This window comes from Narcine bancroftii, chromosome 1 (genome assembly GCF_036971445.1).
Source record: "Narcine bancroftii isolate sNarBan1 chromosome 1, sNarBan1.hap1, whole genome shotgun sequence".
Lineage (NCBI taxonomy): Eukaryota > Metazoa > Chordata > Chondrichthyes > Torpediniformes > Narcinidae > Narcine > Narcine bancroftii.
In genome coordinates, this window is record NC_091469.1 from 31,953,505 (window position 1) to 31,969,785 (window position 16,281).

Consider the following 16,281-nt stretch of genomic DNA (forward strand, 5'->3'; position numbering starts at 1 on the left):
TTCTTCTTAAAGCTCTATGAGCTCTTTTCAGTACCAAGCCTCCAGAAAAAAATTCTTGCCCTAGTACTTGTGGGATCCAGTCTTTAAAAAAATGAAGAGGATCTTGTCCTTCCATACCTTCTGGCAAACCAACAATTTTCACATTATTCCTTCTACTTTGATTCTCCAAGTAGTCTATTTTCTTCTCTAACTCCTTCTCACATTCTCGCAATTCTATAACAGATTTTTCAACCTTCAACACTTTTTCTGTATTAGAAGCCACTTGCTGTTTACATTCCAAAAAAGCAGACTGAATTTTAAAAAAATCTTCACAAGATGCTTCCACACGTGCTTTATCTGTATTCAATTCTGAATTCATACTAACATTCATTTGAGCCAGCTCATTCATTATAGGCTGGATGACAGCATTTAACTGCTTACATTGTAACTCAGAAAAGCTCAGGCCTGCTTTCTCTGATGTAGTGGCAGAACCAGATAACTGCAGCTCCTGCTGCAACTCAACAAAAGGTATTTTAACGGTTTTACTGCGAGTTTGGACTCCCAGCGAAGGCACCCCGACTTCTTCAGGGGGTCGACGCTGGTCTCCCCCCGCAGCTCATTGTTTTTGCACAAAATCACAGAGAAAATCGATATCTTCAGGTTGGAATGCTATCTGAAGCATTTCAGACAATGGAGTCGTCTTCCTGCATGCTCCCTCCATTAAAATCGAAAGGCTTCCAGAATCAGGATCCACTTCTTGGGAACACGCACCTTCTTCCAGAGAACGGGTAATTCCAGCGCCATCCTTCACTTGGTGAGTAGTAGATTTTTTTTTTCAGCTTCCACAGGCAGTCTAAATCTTCAACACTTCAAAAATGTAACTTCTTCTGCACTTGAGGTTTAATCTTCTTACCATTAATGGCCATAACAGTTCCTTAATACTTTAAACTAAAAGTTAAGAAGTTTAAACTTGAAAACAAAGGGTTAAAAACGGGTACTTAAAAGTTCGGCCAGAGAGGTCGAGATCACACATCTAGACTCTACGCCATCTTGCCACGCCCTCATTTTTTAATCTATTTATTAACTTTTGGAAAATGCATTGAACAAAGCAGCAGAAGAGGTTTTATAAATTCATTAATAGCTACTTCTAGTTTTCTGCCTTTTTTAATGCACATGTTCTTCATCCAGAAATCATTGAACAAATAATGAGTTGCTGGAGGAACTCAACAGATCAGTCTACATCCATGGGTAGAAATGTTTTGAGTCCAGACCAAGTAAAGAGGGGTGATATTGCTTATGTGAAGGGGAAAAGATGCTGGAGAGGGGCCAAGAGGTAGTCGGGTATTGGAATGAAGATATGAGAGGTGGAGAAATGGGTAGAGAGAGAGAGAGAGAGAGAGAGAGAGAGAGAGAGAGGAGATGGACTGAAAAGTAAAAAGAGTAGATAAAGATGAGATGGAAACAGTGGACCAGATGAAGGTGGGAGGAGGGGGTTACCAAATATTAGAATAATTGATGCTCATTGTTTGTATAAGATTCCAGCTTCTGCAGTTTTTGTGATTCTCTTGCATTCACTGTTTATTCGCAAAGCAACTGCGTGAATTCAGGAATTTTTTGCATCATTATGAATAAGAAATCAGGTGCAGGAAATGTTCCATTAAATACATTACCTCGGACAACAATGTTACCAGAGATATCTTGAAAAGTTATTAATTGGATTACAAGGCAGAAATAGTTCAAATAATAAGTGGCTCTCCAGAATTGCTATTTTTCCATTAACTTCCTATTTATTTTTGGAATTTGCTTCAGGGGTGTAAGAATCAAGGGCCAACTGCTTTTGCACAGAAGGTTGATCAGCATTTAAGAAGTGTATCCTCAAACATTTCTACATATAAACATTGGATAGAAAAGAGATTTTTGCAAAATAGTTTTCCCAATCATTTGATTAAGAATCTAGGTTGGAGTCCATGAATACTACTGATTAGTAGATAAGTTATTCTTTGCAGGGGAAGTAAAATTGTTCTCATCTTCAAAGATTTAGAGTACAACTCACTTCATTGCAAAGATGACAAATGTAGGAATGAAATTTCCTTAATGAAATGAAAATAAAAAGCGATCCCAACAAAATCAGTTTCACTGGTGTTGAATCTAAGTTTGTTCTTAATGTAGCATGAAACCAAAATCCCATTGCAAAATATTTGTACTCGTGTGGAAATATAAAATAGGATCCTTCAATTCATTTTGCTAGCACAACCTCGGGACTTTTTTCTGCTAAAATTATCACATTTGTCTCCATCTAACATATAGAATTAATGAAGTCTTTAGAATTTTCTTTTTTTCCCATTATTGTCACGTAATACTACATTTAGAATGCAACACATATGAAATTCTTTAACTTTATCTACCATAAAGAAGACAGTTGCCACTTTGTCCTCACAGAAATGAGGGCCCAGTGAGGAATGAACTCTTGACCCCTGGTTTGCAAGACCAGTGCTCTAACCACTCAGCTATCAGAGCCTCTCATTTCTTAGAGGCAATATAAATGAAAAAAAATATTATTGATTCAAATTTTCAAAAAAAATTGAACAAAATATGTTAAACCAGCCATTTTAATGGGGGGATATATGACCACACTGGGGGGCACGGCATGTTTAAGCATGGCCGCAGGCTAAAATCCTTGGGAGCCCCAAGGTGTATGGGGGGAGAATGGAAATCGAATGTATTAAACATTTATTTTGGTAAAGGAAAAGACTTTGCTGCTCTGCAGTGGCCAAGCAATGAGATTTTTTTTTCAGGTTGGAGGCATTTGGAAACAGCTTAGATTGGATGAATATAGAAAATTAACACTGTTTTCAGAGTATGCCTTGGTTCGACATGATTGTGTTTGACTGACATGGAACCAGCTTTCTTGTGAATTGCTTTCCATAAAGTTTTCTTCTCTTTATTCTAATGTGGCAGCCCGCCACCGCAGCGCCAGATGGCGAGCGCAACAAAAGGACAGCAGCCCGCGCAGCGGCACTTGCCCCAAAGCTGAACTGGCGGGTGAATGGCAAGGGCAGCTTAAAGGCTAGTGACCCCAGAAGGGTGCTGGCCCAGCCAACTGACAGAGAGCGCTTGGGGAAGAAGGGCATTGTTATGCAGGAAAGTACCTGCGTGTGGGAAACCTGCTTTTGTAATGCATGATGTAGCAGCAGCCAAGAGGGGGGGCCACAGCGGGAACAATGCAAGTATAAAAGTCGGGCCTGAGCCCTAATAAAACTCAGAGCTTAACCTAACTACACTACGTGTGTGTGTCTTCTTTTGAATAGCACATGGCTTCACTATCGCCTTTAATTCGGGAAAATAAGCGTCCATGCCAAAAGTTTTGCTCTGTGTTTCTCGAAACTGAAGCACCACATAAATGTCTTCTTGCATTGTATGAGGTAAGAGAATTGATTGGTAAAAGTGGAAATGCTCATAACATGCTCACAAAATGTTCATAACACTGAGTCGCTTATTTTGCCTTCGGTATCCATCTAATGTCATGAACTAAAATGTCAAATAAACTATTCAGGCAATTCTTTTGAGTAATTCCACAGTTTCTAGAAGAATTGATGAGATGGCAAAGGACATTAGAAAAGCAATTAGTAATTTCAATATCCAAGATTTTTTCTTTACAATTAGACGAATCCACTCTGCAAGAGAACAAAGTCTTCTCATGGCTTGTGCCAGATTCTAGAATGGAAACTAATTTCAATATCCAAGATTTTTTCTTTACAATTAGACGAATCCACTCTGCAAGAGAACAAAGTCTTCTCATGGCTTGTGCCAGATTCTAGAATGGAAACCAGCTAATGGAAGAGTTGTTGTTTGCCAGAAGGATTAAAACAGATGCTAAGGGACTAATTATTTTTAAAGTTAAGAATTACATAAACAAGAACAGTATTCCATTCAGAAACATAATTGTCTATGCAACTTATGGAGCCGGTTCAAAGATAGAGAGAATTCATCACATGCCTGAAAAATGTTGTACCTTCAGTCTTTACTGTTCATAGCATCATTCATGGGGAGCACTAAGTGGCTAAAAACTTCAGAGGACATTACTTTCAATTACAAAGACTGTAAACTTTCCAAAATCACATCTTCTTCAAGACCAACTATTCCAGCAACTGTGTGAAGAAAATGATGAGCATTTCCAGATGCTGCTTTTGCATACAAGAAGTGAGGTGGCTGTCTCAGGAAATTTTCTTTGTCATTTTGTTGCACATTGGGACACGATCGCTTCCTTTTTTTTCTCATAATAGGCATAAAAAAAATAACTTGTTGCACAGCCAGACCTATTTTATCTGGCATGCATTTTTTTTAACCTTTTTTTACACAGAGGTTTCAAGCTGGGTGTAATTCGCCTTTTCAGCACTTTGCCTGCCTGTGTAAATGTGTCAAAGGCGGATTGGGGGGGGGGGGGTAGTCATTTCCGACTTGGCTTTTATCCACCAAGGAAGGTAATGTCAGAGCCGAAGCAGGGCCAGTCTAAAAGGGGGAGCCGTGTTGTCAGGTCGAAGTAGGCAGGGGAGAAGATGTCGTGATAAAGTCTGATGTGTGCGACACATAATGAAAGCTCGTTATAAATCTGATGGAAAGTGCACATTGGAATGCCCAGGCAGGGAATGAATTGTTGGCTATTCAGATCCTCCATAGTCCCAGGCATAGAAAATGCAAAAATGTTATCCGTGAATCCCCGGCTCCCCTTTCCACACCCCACTCATCTCCCTTTTCTAACCCACTCCCCTCTCCACACCCACATCTCCTCTTACTAATCCGCTTTCCACCCCCCCCAGGCTTCTCTTTCCAACCCCACCCCTCGGCTTCCCTTTTACATCCCCTTCCCCTCTTGCCCCAGCTCTCACTTCCATCCCTCCCCCCCCAGCTTCCCCTTCCACTCTCCAACCCAACCCATTTCCCCACCCAGCTTCACTTCCATCCCACCTCATATAACCCGCCTATAATGTAATATTTAAGTACAAATACAAGATTAAATCCTCCTCTCTCCCCCCCCCCCACCATATGTTGGTTTCCTCCTTCCAACAAAATGTTAGTTTCTCTACTTTTCCTAACCTGACGCAGATGAGACCCAAGCAGAGAAAGACAAATAGAATTTAACGTCAAATAGAATCCAACGTCAAATGTTCCTGTGAATGTTTGAAATGTCCAAATCAGGGATTCACTGGAAAGCTCAAGTTCTGCAATTTAGTCGATTTAAAAACAGATTCATGAAACCACAAGCAAACTGAAAGAAATTAGAAACCCTGTTTCATCGATCAGGTGAGACTCAGATCATTGTAGTACATGATCCTTTGCATAGTATTTGTGATGGGACACTCATTTCTTTCCAATTGCTCACATAAAGATAAGGACACAGACTGACTCTGCAGTAACCAAGGGAGGACTCCAAAGAGGCAGTCTGGGTCTGCTCAGGCATTGCATCACATGTGTTGTTAACCTGTCCTGAATTCTCCAGTGTTCGGCTACCTAATATTATTGTTCAACTGTTGGGCTCTCATTAAGGGTTGCTTATGGAGTTGGTTTAAAATATCTCTTACTTTGTTTACCTCGACCTGTCTGCCGAGCAACACGATCGTCCGTAAAGAGGGAGATGCAGACCGAGAGATACGCCTCCAAAAAATCAAGATGGCAAAACGATGTCTGAACAACTGCTGCCCGTTGCTCACCAGAACACGTTACTTCGGAGCAGAGAAGCTCTTCGCTGTGAACCAAATGATAGAATGCAGCAGGTTAGGCGAGATAATTGCAAAAGGGGGCTTCTCATAACACTCCTCTCTGTCTCCCTGCTTTATCTAACATGCTTTTGAAAACTTCGGTGTTTACTTAAGGCTTTTTCTTTCATGCACTCGTATTGAAATAAGTAACACTGACACATTACAGAGCCGCGTGTATACCCTTTGGCAGATACAGGGAGAACACAGAGAATTGTGTTTTCTGGGTTGTGTTGTTTGGCAAATTATTTAATTTTAAATGAGAGAATCTGAAAATACTGTAATTCCTCAAAAAATGACTATTGCAATTAGTGTGAAAACAAGCATTAATGAGCTACGTTTTTTTTCTTTTACGAGGAAGGTCGTCTTAATTTATTCACTTCGCCGTTCCTTGCTTTAAAAGACAAACTCAATTTATTGAACAAGTCATTACAGGGTGTGGTGATATGTTTCCTCCATTGTATGATTGAGTACTGTATATAGGGAGCTGGCCCACCCACTGATGACTCATACCCTATGACTCCTCCCCCATGGTCTTGGCCCATAAAGGACGAGCCACTTCTCCCTTCCTGCCATTCCTCTACCTGGATCCGGGCCAGCAAGGTTCTTCTGTACATTAAAGCCTGTCATTCCTCTTCTGTACATTAAAGCCTATCGTTCCCTTAGCTTAGTCTGGATGGTTACTGGTTAACACAATAAATTCATTGATAGTAAGGAAGCCAACATTTCTCTCCTTAAAAAGCTCAAAGTCCATTGGAGAAATATCAGATATCGGGAATTTTTGCCATTTCCAAATCTGAACACGAATGCAGATGCAATGAAAGGACGTGACATTACTGTTTATGTGAAACACCTAAAGCAAATGCACACACACACATCTGCAGGAAAGATTTAATAACCTGTTAAACCTTAATATCCCACAATCAATATTGGCTCCATTTGAGGAATGATCCACCAATGTCAATGCAGAAATTCAACAGAGGTTGATCTTCAGAGTGATTTAATTGCATGCAGCACGTTCAATCAATTTTTAAAAAGATTTTTGCACTTTCGAGTCGAGAATGATCTTCCAAAACTATAGGAAAAGGCCAAAAAAAATGTTACTACCTTTCCTTCAATATACTTGGCTGAATGTAGATTCAGTCAAGGTAATCTCCTTGACAAAATGCAGGAACAGACTTTATATCACAACAAGAGATAACCTTCGACTTAGGAGCTTGTCCTCTTTTTAAAAAAATGTCTGCACAGGAACGTCAGGCTTGAGGATCTTACTTCAGAGTAAAAGTCTTGTTTTCTTTTCACCTCAGGCCACATGATTTTATTTTGTTATTCATGTTGCTGGTAAGAGAGCAGTAAGGAAGAAATCAACTTAACTGCTCTGCAAGGAAGCAGGTCCATAAACTATGAATAGTGTCCTAAGTGGTGTGTTAAACCTTTATCACACAAAAAAAAAATCCTTATTTTAATACAGAGAGTATTCATCCCATTTAAATCACATTGATGTTTCAAGAGTCATTGAATTGTCAACACAGAAAAAGGCCCTTCAACCCAATGTAACCATGCTCATCTGAGCTTGTCCTATTTTCTCTGCACTTGACCACTAGCACCCACACCATCATTCAGGGCCTCAAACAATGCAGCATGTGAATCTACAGGGTTCATTTACTGCATCTAGTGCTCCCACTGTGGTCTCCTCTACATCAGAGAAACTGGAGGAAGACTGGGAGATTGCTTTGTTGAGCCCCTAGGCTCTGTCCCTTTCAATAGCATGAATCTCCCAATGACCAACCATTCCAATTCTCCATCCCATTCCCTGGCCGACATTTCTGACCATGGTCTCATGAATTGACACACTGAGACCACCCCCATCGTCACTCCATTCCCTGTCTCCTTTTGCACAGACATGATAAGTTCTACCTAGTCCCTTATCACATCCAATTAACACCTTTTGTTGGTCTGGATTCCTCCCCCATTGTTTGAATTCTTTTTTTCCCTTGAAGAAGGGCTCTGTCACATTTGTGGCCCGAAATGTGAAGTTAATAAAACATCAAACACAAGTTTTATCAGGTAAACTTCTCAGAGTTTTTATTTTCCAGTTTCCTTTGTTCTCCTGCTTGTGCTCTTATCTCTCTCTCATACCACGTGACTTCCGGTACATCTCATACATATTCATTATCATGACATCCCTCCTTTAATCAGAAATAAACTTTACCTTCACTTACCAATATCCCTCGGAAACATACAAACATCGTAACTAATGGTAATACTATAACTCAACTACATAAAATTTACTTCCTACAGCACTCATACATGCACTTTATGATATAAGATTAAATACTGTCCCAAAGTTCTGATTAAAACTATGGCACAAAGTCTTCGTATCGTTTGGGCGCTTTCCGGTTTCGTTTCGGCCTGCCTGTGATATTGTCGTCGCTTCTCGGTTGTTCACTCTCAGCGTCAGAAATACTGCTCGCCACGGCTTCGGGTGTTTCTGGCGCTCTAGTCACTTCATCAGGAGTGCTGGTAACTGCCTCTGGAACATCATCAGGTCTCTCAGTTTCAGCATCTCGTATTGGCCTTTCAACCTCTTCGCTCGATGTATCTCTGGACTGGTACCTTTTTACACCTGATACATTTCTCTTATACAGGACTCCAGTTGGAGACTTGACTGTCACCATACTGCCACTTCTGGATACGACAGTATAGGATTGATGGTAATAAGGTGTGTCTAGCTTACCACCAGTTTCATGTCTCTCTAGAACATTATCTCCTGGCATGATGTCTGAGTACTTGGCTCCACGTTTCGAATCTGTGTACAGCTTTGCTGCACCTTTCTTTCCAGCATCGTGGTCCCTCATGTATTCCGTAAATGTCTCTGAAATGAATTGTGGACCATTGTCAGAGTATAATGTAACAGGTAATCCATATCTTGCGAATATCTCTGCTAATGCTTGTATTGTTTTTTCAGTGGTTGTGGACTTCAACACCACGTACTCATAGTATCTGCGGTAGTAATCTATCACTACCATAATTGATTCACCCGTCAGGTAAAGGTCCAAGAAAATCAACAGCTACGTCGATCCATGGTCCTGTTGGGAGTTGCGTACTCCGGATCGGTTCTGGCGGATTACTCCTACTTGTGATTTGACATCCGTGACAAGTTTTAACAAATTTCTCTGTGTCTTTATTACAACCTGGCCACCATACCTTGGTCCTGAGGTTTTGCTTGGTACCAACAATGCCTAGGTGTCCTTCATGCGCTAAGGATATGATCTTCGGACTCAATCTTTGTGGTATCACCAATCTGCAACCTCTTAATACACACTGTCCGATGTAACAAAGTTAGTCTCTAATGGGAATGTAAGCCTTGTGAGTACACTTGTCCCATTGTCCACTCTGTATTCATTCTCTTACTTCCATGAGTTTTGGATCACGTTCGGATTCTCTCTCGACTTTCTTCGTAGTCACAGCTTTCGGTGTCGACTGAATAGCTACGAAGCGTACAAAGCTCTCTGTTTCTGTTCCCAATTCTGACTTGGATTGTGGACCACCATCCTTCACCAATCTGGACAGCGGATCTGCAATGTTTGTTTTCCCTGCAATGTGGATTACTTTATATTTGTAGGGTTGTAGTCTGAGTACCCATCTCTCTATTCTGGCACATGGTTTGGATCTAGGTGCATAGATCACCTCTAATGGCTTATGATCTGTGATCAGTTCAAATTCAATGCCGTATAAATATGCATGGAACCTCTCACAGGCCCATACAAGTCCGAGTGCTTATTTCTCTGTCTGAGAGTATCTTCTTTCCACATCTGATAACGATCTGCTGGCATAGGCAATGATTCTTGGTCCTCCATCATGCATCTGGACCAACACGGCTCCTAAACCAACCGGGCTGGCATCCGCTATGTCTTTGGTTGATGCCGCCGGATCGTAATATCCAAGAGTTTTTGCATCTGTCAGGCTTTGCTTCAGCGCTGTGAACGCTTTCTACTGCTCAGATCCAAAATGAAAAGGTACACCTTTCCTGGTTAGTTTCCTTAGTGGTTCTGCCATTTTAGCAAAATTAGGAATGAACTTTGCACAAAAATTGACCAATCCCAGGAAACTCCTCACCTCTGATGCGTTCTGAGGTGCATGTGCCTCTGCAATAGCTTTCACCTTGGCCTCTGCAGGGTTTAGTCCTTCCCGTGTAAGTCTGTGTCCCATGAAGTCCATTTCTGACACACCGAACTGGCACTTGTTTCCATTCACGGTAAGGCCTGGCTCCTGTAGTATAGATAGTACACGCCTCAACCGTTTGTCATGCTCTTCCTTCGTTGGTGCATGGACTATGATGTCGTCAGAAATGTTGGCAACTCCAGGAATGCCTTGAATCACTCGATGGATTTCATACTGATAGATCTCCGAAGCTGCATTAATTCCAAATGATAGTCTCTTGTAACGATACAATCCACAGTGAGTCACAAATGTTGTTACATCTCGGGAACCTGGATCCAGCTCTAATTGATGATAGCCCCATTTCAGATCAATTTTTGAGAATACCTTGCTGGTCGTTAGTTCTTGAAGTATTTCCTCCACTGTTGGTATAGGGTGTCGTTCTCTAATTATAGCTTCATTGGCCATTCTCATGTCAACACATAGTCTTATGTCACCCTTTGGTTTGGGCACAATCACTACGGAACTGACCCATTGTGTCGAATGTTCCACCGGTTCTATAATATCTTGTTCGATCAACTCTTTAATTTTGGCTTCGACTTTCCCACGAAGTCCAAACGGAGTTCGGCGCATTGGTTGTGCCTTGGGTTTGACCGTTTCATCTACCGCTAGCTTCAATTGTCGACCTTTCAGCTTTCCTACTCCTTGGAAGACTGCAGGGAATTCTTGCTTCATATCCTCGTATGATTGAATTGAATTGACACAAGCTCCAATATGAAGTATTGCCAGGTCTTGCACTGTGCTTCTACTCAGCAATGGTTCTCCCCTCTCTTCTATGACCATAAACTCTGCTTCGGTGTACTTATCTCCAGCTTCAACTGTTGGAGTAAAACATCCAATGGTCTGCAATGGTTTGGTTGCTGTGTATGGATACAGTTTCTTGGAACACTTCTTTGAGGTACAGATGATCTTTTTCCTTTTCAACTTCTCCCATAAATGTCGATCAATCACATCACATTACTGTCACTGCCTGAGTCTACAATGACCTGCACTGTCACTCCACCAATGATCACTGGGACCTTCTCATGACGTACTTCATTCAACGTAAATTGGAAACAACTCTGTTCCTCCTGGGTATCATCATTGTCACCTTTTATCTGGCGAATGGTATCTTTCTTTCCAGGATACTCTCCTTTCCCCCAGGCTTTGCCTTTGGAAGTTGTACTCTTCCTCTTCTGGTCTGCATTGGACTTGCTTTTGCACTTCTTTGCAAAGTGGTCCTTACCTCCACACTTTCCGCAAACTTTGCCTTTGGCCGGGCAATATGGGTCTTTTCCAAAGTGACCTCGGATTCCACATCGAAAACACTCCACGTCCTGTGTCGACGTATATCTTGGCTGGTTATGGCGATGTGAGAGCCTCTTAATTTGCTGGCTTGAGTTGTCTTTTAGGGTCATGGTATGAAATTGCCCTTCAACAGCCTCTAATGCAGCAGCAATGGTTAATGCATCGGTGAGTTCCAACTCACTCCCTCTTTCCAGTAGACGTCTTCTGAGTTTATCTGATCTGCAGTGCTGTACGACTTGATCCAATAATTGGTTGTCCAAATCAGCTGGCATGTAATTGTATCCAACAGCTAGCTGGCGTAGTCTCATCACGTACTGAGCAATTGTCTGGCCCTCTTCTTGTCTCATTCTCCGAAACAAATGGCGTTGAAATGTAGCATTCGGTGTCACTACATAGTGTGCATTTAATGCATCTACCGCTTTCCGGTACTCATCCTTTCTTCCAGTATTCAAAAGTGTCTTAAATGTTTCCTGAACTGCGGGACCAGCAGTGAAAAGAAGTAACGCCCTTCTCTGCGCTTTTTGTTCAACTGTACCGGTATCTAGAAATAGGCCACAACTGTCGGCGTAGGATTCAAATTCTTCCAGCCATGCCTTCCACTTCACACTTACAGTGCTTGCATCACCAGTCGGGTCAAAATGAGCAATTCCACTATGTGTTAGAAAGTCACCGTCTGCACCAGCCATGAGGAAATATTCCAGCCCCAAAAGTACTGAGCAAAGAGAAAATTCTTATCACCTTGAAGTTGTCTGTAATCCTCTGTAATCTTCTTTAGTCTTTAATTTTCTTCAAGCTTATCCCATCCTCGTCGCCAATGTCACATTTGTGGCCCGAAATGTGAAGTTAATAAAACATCAAACACAAGTTTTATCAGGTAAACTTCTCAGAGTCTTTATTTTCCAGTTTCCTTTGTTTTCCTGCTTGTGTTCTTATCTCTCTCTCATACCACGTGACTTCCGATAAATCTCATACATATTCATTATCATGACAGGCTCAGATCTGAAATATTGGCAATATGTTATTGTCTCCTATAGATGGTTTTAAGACTGGCTGAGTTCCTCCAGCATTTTGGTGTGTTTACTGCAATCACAGTGTCCACAGACTTTCGTGTTTCACCTCGTAATCTCCTAACACTTCCCAATAAATGCACTTGCTTCAATGCACTTGCTTTAACATTGTCGTTGTATCTGCTTCAACCACTTCCTCTGGCAGCTCATTCCATATATGTTCCATTCTATGTGTGGATAAAGTTATCCCTTGGGATACTTTTAAATTATTCCCCCACATTAAACATTGCCTGTAGTTTTAGGCTCTTCTACCTTAGGTGGGAAAGTCTAAATCTAGAGGTGATTAGATACGTTGACTGGGACCATTCATCTTCTCTATGCCTCCTCATGATTTCATAAACCTCAGTAGGTCAACATTCAGATTCCTATGCTTGGAAAAGAAAAATGTCCTGTCCTATTCAGCTTCTCTTTATAACTAGGGTCTCAGTAACATCCTTATGAATCTTTATGTACCCTTTCCATTTTATCCTGCATGAAGATTCTTCTGAATCTCATGGAACCCATTTTGTTTCTATTACCACTTGTACATTTGTTCTCACTATTCCAGTAGATTTATTTAGCTCCTGCAAAACAGGTCATTTTATGATTAAGCATTTCTTGCAAGAAGAGCACAAATATTAAATCAAGTTGCAAAACCTCCAATAATGAATAATTTGGGCAATAGATGTTTATCACCAATAAGTTTCCAACCGCATGGTCTATGATATGCATATTTATTTATGATTAATAATATTGACATTAAAATATTTATCTCAAATAACTTTGGTGTTTTGAATGGATGATGATGGATATGAAGCATAAAAATGTTATTTTTATTTATCACTGACTGTATCATTGTTCATCAGATTTTAATTCTATTCCCTTCATTTAATTTCAAGTCACTTTCAGAATTGTTTCTTTCTCCCATCTTCTGCTTCCAGATTTTTCTCCACTGCTGTGGCCTCTGTTTAAATGCAGTAATCAATTTCTGTGACCTCCACAAGGCGTGAATAAAAACCATGGTAATTTGTAGCATTTCAGCAGTTTTCATTACATCAGTGAGACGAGTCCCAGAATACCTACTAGCAGTACAATATCTGTCAATGAGCTGGAAATGGGTGGACTCATAGCAATGCTTTTCACAACAAACAGGGATAATCTACTGCTGCAAACTGAGTTTATTTAACACATTTTTTAAAAAGAGCAGGGTGGAAATTCATCCTTGTCTGCATTTCCTTACAAACGATTAGTTCTGTACTTGCAAGCTAATATTATAGCCACAGAAAAGGAGATTTAGAGTTACTTAATTAAGCATGTTTATACTCCTAGGCTCCAATGAAACCAAATTTCTAAAGAAGGTACTTGGCTGCACAACTGGGGCAAAATTCAATCCCAATTGGTTTACTCATTCAACTATTTATCTAAACAGCACTATATGCCAATCTAATTGTTTCCATTGTATAGTATTTCTGTGATAATCTCATCTAAAATACAATTATTGGAAAGAATTTAGGTGCCACATGAATCAGTGCCAAGGCTCATTTGTCAATAATTCTTTGATATAATGTGCAATATTTTATTGCATTGAAGATAATATAATATTGCTTGTAATTGTTATTCAAATTTTGGGGACCATTTTCTTTGTTGAAAGTACTACATGGGCAAAACATGGGGTATTTGAAAATGAATAATTGCATGACTGAAAATAGCTCACAAACTCTGACAGACAAGTATTTCACTGTTATAGAGTAGCGATTATTTTAGGTAGCATTCTGGTATAAGGAAGGTGATGGCAAGATTGACATGTCATGAAATTAATTATATTAGTTATATTGTGATGCACCTCAATGAAAAACAATCAGGTGACGTATCATACATTCGATCCAATGGATATTGGTCTTTATCAGGCTTTTATGTTGTAGCTTACGAAGCAAAAATAAACTTTGTTTTGACACTCAATTTCTAATTTAGGATCATTCTTATACTCTGACATAACACCCAAGGACCTGGCTTTCACCGTCTCAGCGTGTTGTGCCATGGCAGATAAACCCCAGGTGTAAAGGATGGGGCCAGTACTGCACATGCTGCACTCTACCTAAAATATCCATTGTGCAGACTCGAAGCACATGCCCATGTTTACAATCCTTCCTAAATCTTTGATCACCAAGCCAAACCATGATGACTGGTGCAAATATTGTTATAAATTACATTTTTTTCAAAAAGAAATTAATTGGTACAAAAAGTAGAGGTAGAGGAGTAGTGTCTGTGGGTCATTGTCCATTCAAAAATCTGATAGCCAAGGGCATGAGCTGTTTTTTTTGCCACTGGATGTAAGTCTTCAGGCTCCTGTACTCTACCTCTTTCCGAATGGCAGCAGAGTGAAGTAGGCAGGCATGGCCTGAGTGGTTATGGTCCTTGAGGATAGAGGCTTCTTTCTTATTACATTGCCCCTTGTAGATGTCTTTGATGGAGTGAAGATTGATGCCCATGATGGTGCTGGTGCTTTCATAGCCTTTTCCTGTCCTGTCCATTGGCAAGTCCAGACCAGATGGTGATCCAACTGGTCAGAATGCTCCCCCAAGTATACCAGTAAAATTTGCAAGTGTCTTTGGTGACATACCAAATCGTATTAAACTCCTCAAAGTTTAACCACTGGTGAGCCTTCTTCATGAATGTAAAACATGACATCCACACAAACGAAATTCAAGCAGGTGGATTCATCAGAAGCGAAGGGTTTTGGCCATCCCATGAGAATCTGTGATGGTGAAGGTTTGTGACCTTTTAGGTGTGTTGCTGGATGTTGAGTAGAAGGATTCTTTGTTGCCTCACAGCATTTTCCCAGATGCTGATTTATTTGTCATTTTGGGTCATTGTGCACCAGTTGACTGGAAGTAAATTTTGGAGGGCTAAATTATTTCCACAAAAGTGTCAGTTACACATTTTCACAACATAGGTGTCTCCATTCTTGCATCTATATTTGGAGATTTGAGTATAAACATAATTAAATTGTTTAATTTTAAGGATTTCTCCCCTTTTATTCTGTGGACAACTTCTCATGGAGAAGTTGATAGTCTTACTTAAATCTTACTTAAATCCACCATTCAGAGAGGATTCAAAACAGGCCTTCATTTCTTTCTCTTCTGAAAATGACAAGACTAAAAACTGTTTCTGTGCTTGCTCCTTATTCAATAAGGGTACATTATTTTAGCAAGTGACTTTAATAAAAGATATTCCTCAAAAGCATAATAAAATGGTTTACACTGATATGTTCAGGCAGGTGATTAAACATTTGATCAAGGAAGAGAAAGGGCATTACACCACAGAAAGCAAAGGAACTTAAAAGTCTAGGATACATCAGCTGTATTGATAAGTTTATTGTCATACGCAATGTACAACGTTCATAGGCTCAAAAATGTTTTGTTGCTGTGGGCGAACAGGTACTTGCTAAGAGACTCAATAATAGTAAATTAATTGAATTAAGATATAATAAATATATAAAATGGTTAATATATTTTCACAGTAATTCCAGTCCAAAATGAATGACTCACAAGAGAGGATATTGCAGGATAATACCATTCACAAAATCACAAGATGTAAGAGCAGCCCATCAGGTTTGCTATTTAATCATGAGCTGACCTTGTCACTTAGCCCCAATCCCTGGCCTTCTTCCTATAACCCTTGATGCCCTAATTAATCAAGTACCTGTCAATTTCTGTCTTGAATACACCCAACGATCTTGTGTCCACTGCTGCCTGTGGCAACAAGTTCCTCAGACTCACTGGCTAAAGAAATTTCTCCGCACTTCTGTTCTAAATTGATGCCCCTTTATCCTGAAATTGTGGCCCCTTTTCCAGGACTACCCTATGATGGGAAAAAAACTTTGTCATATCTACTTTTTCCAGGCCTTTCAGAATTCAAAATGTCTCTGAGATCTTCCCTCATCCTTCTGTACTTCAACGAGTACAGTCTAAGAGCCAACAAATGTTCCTGATATT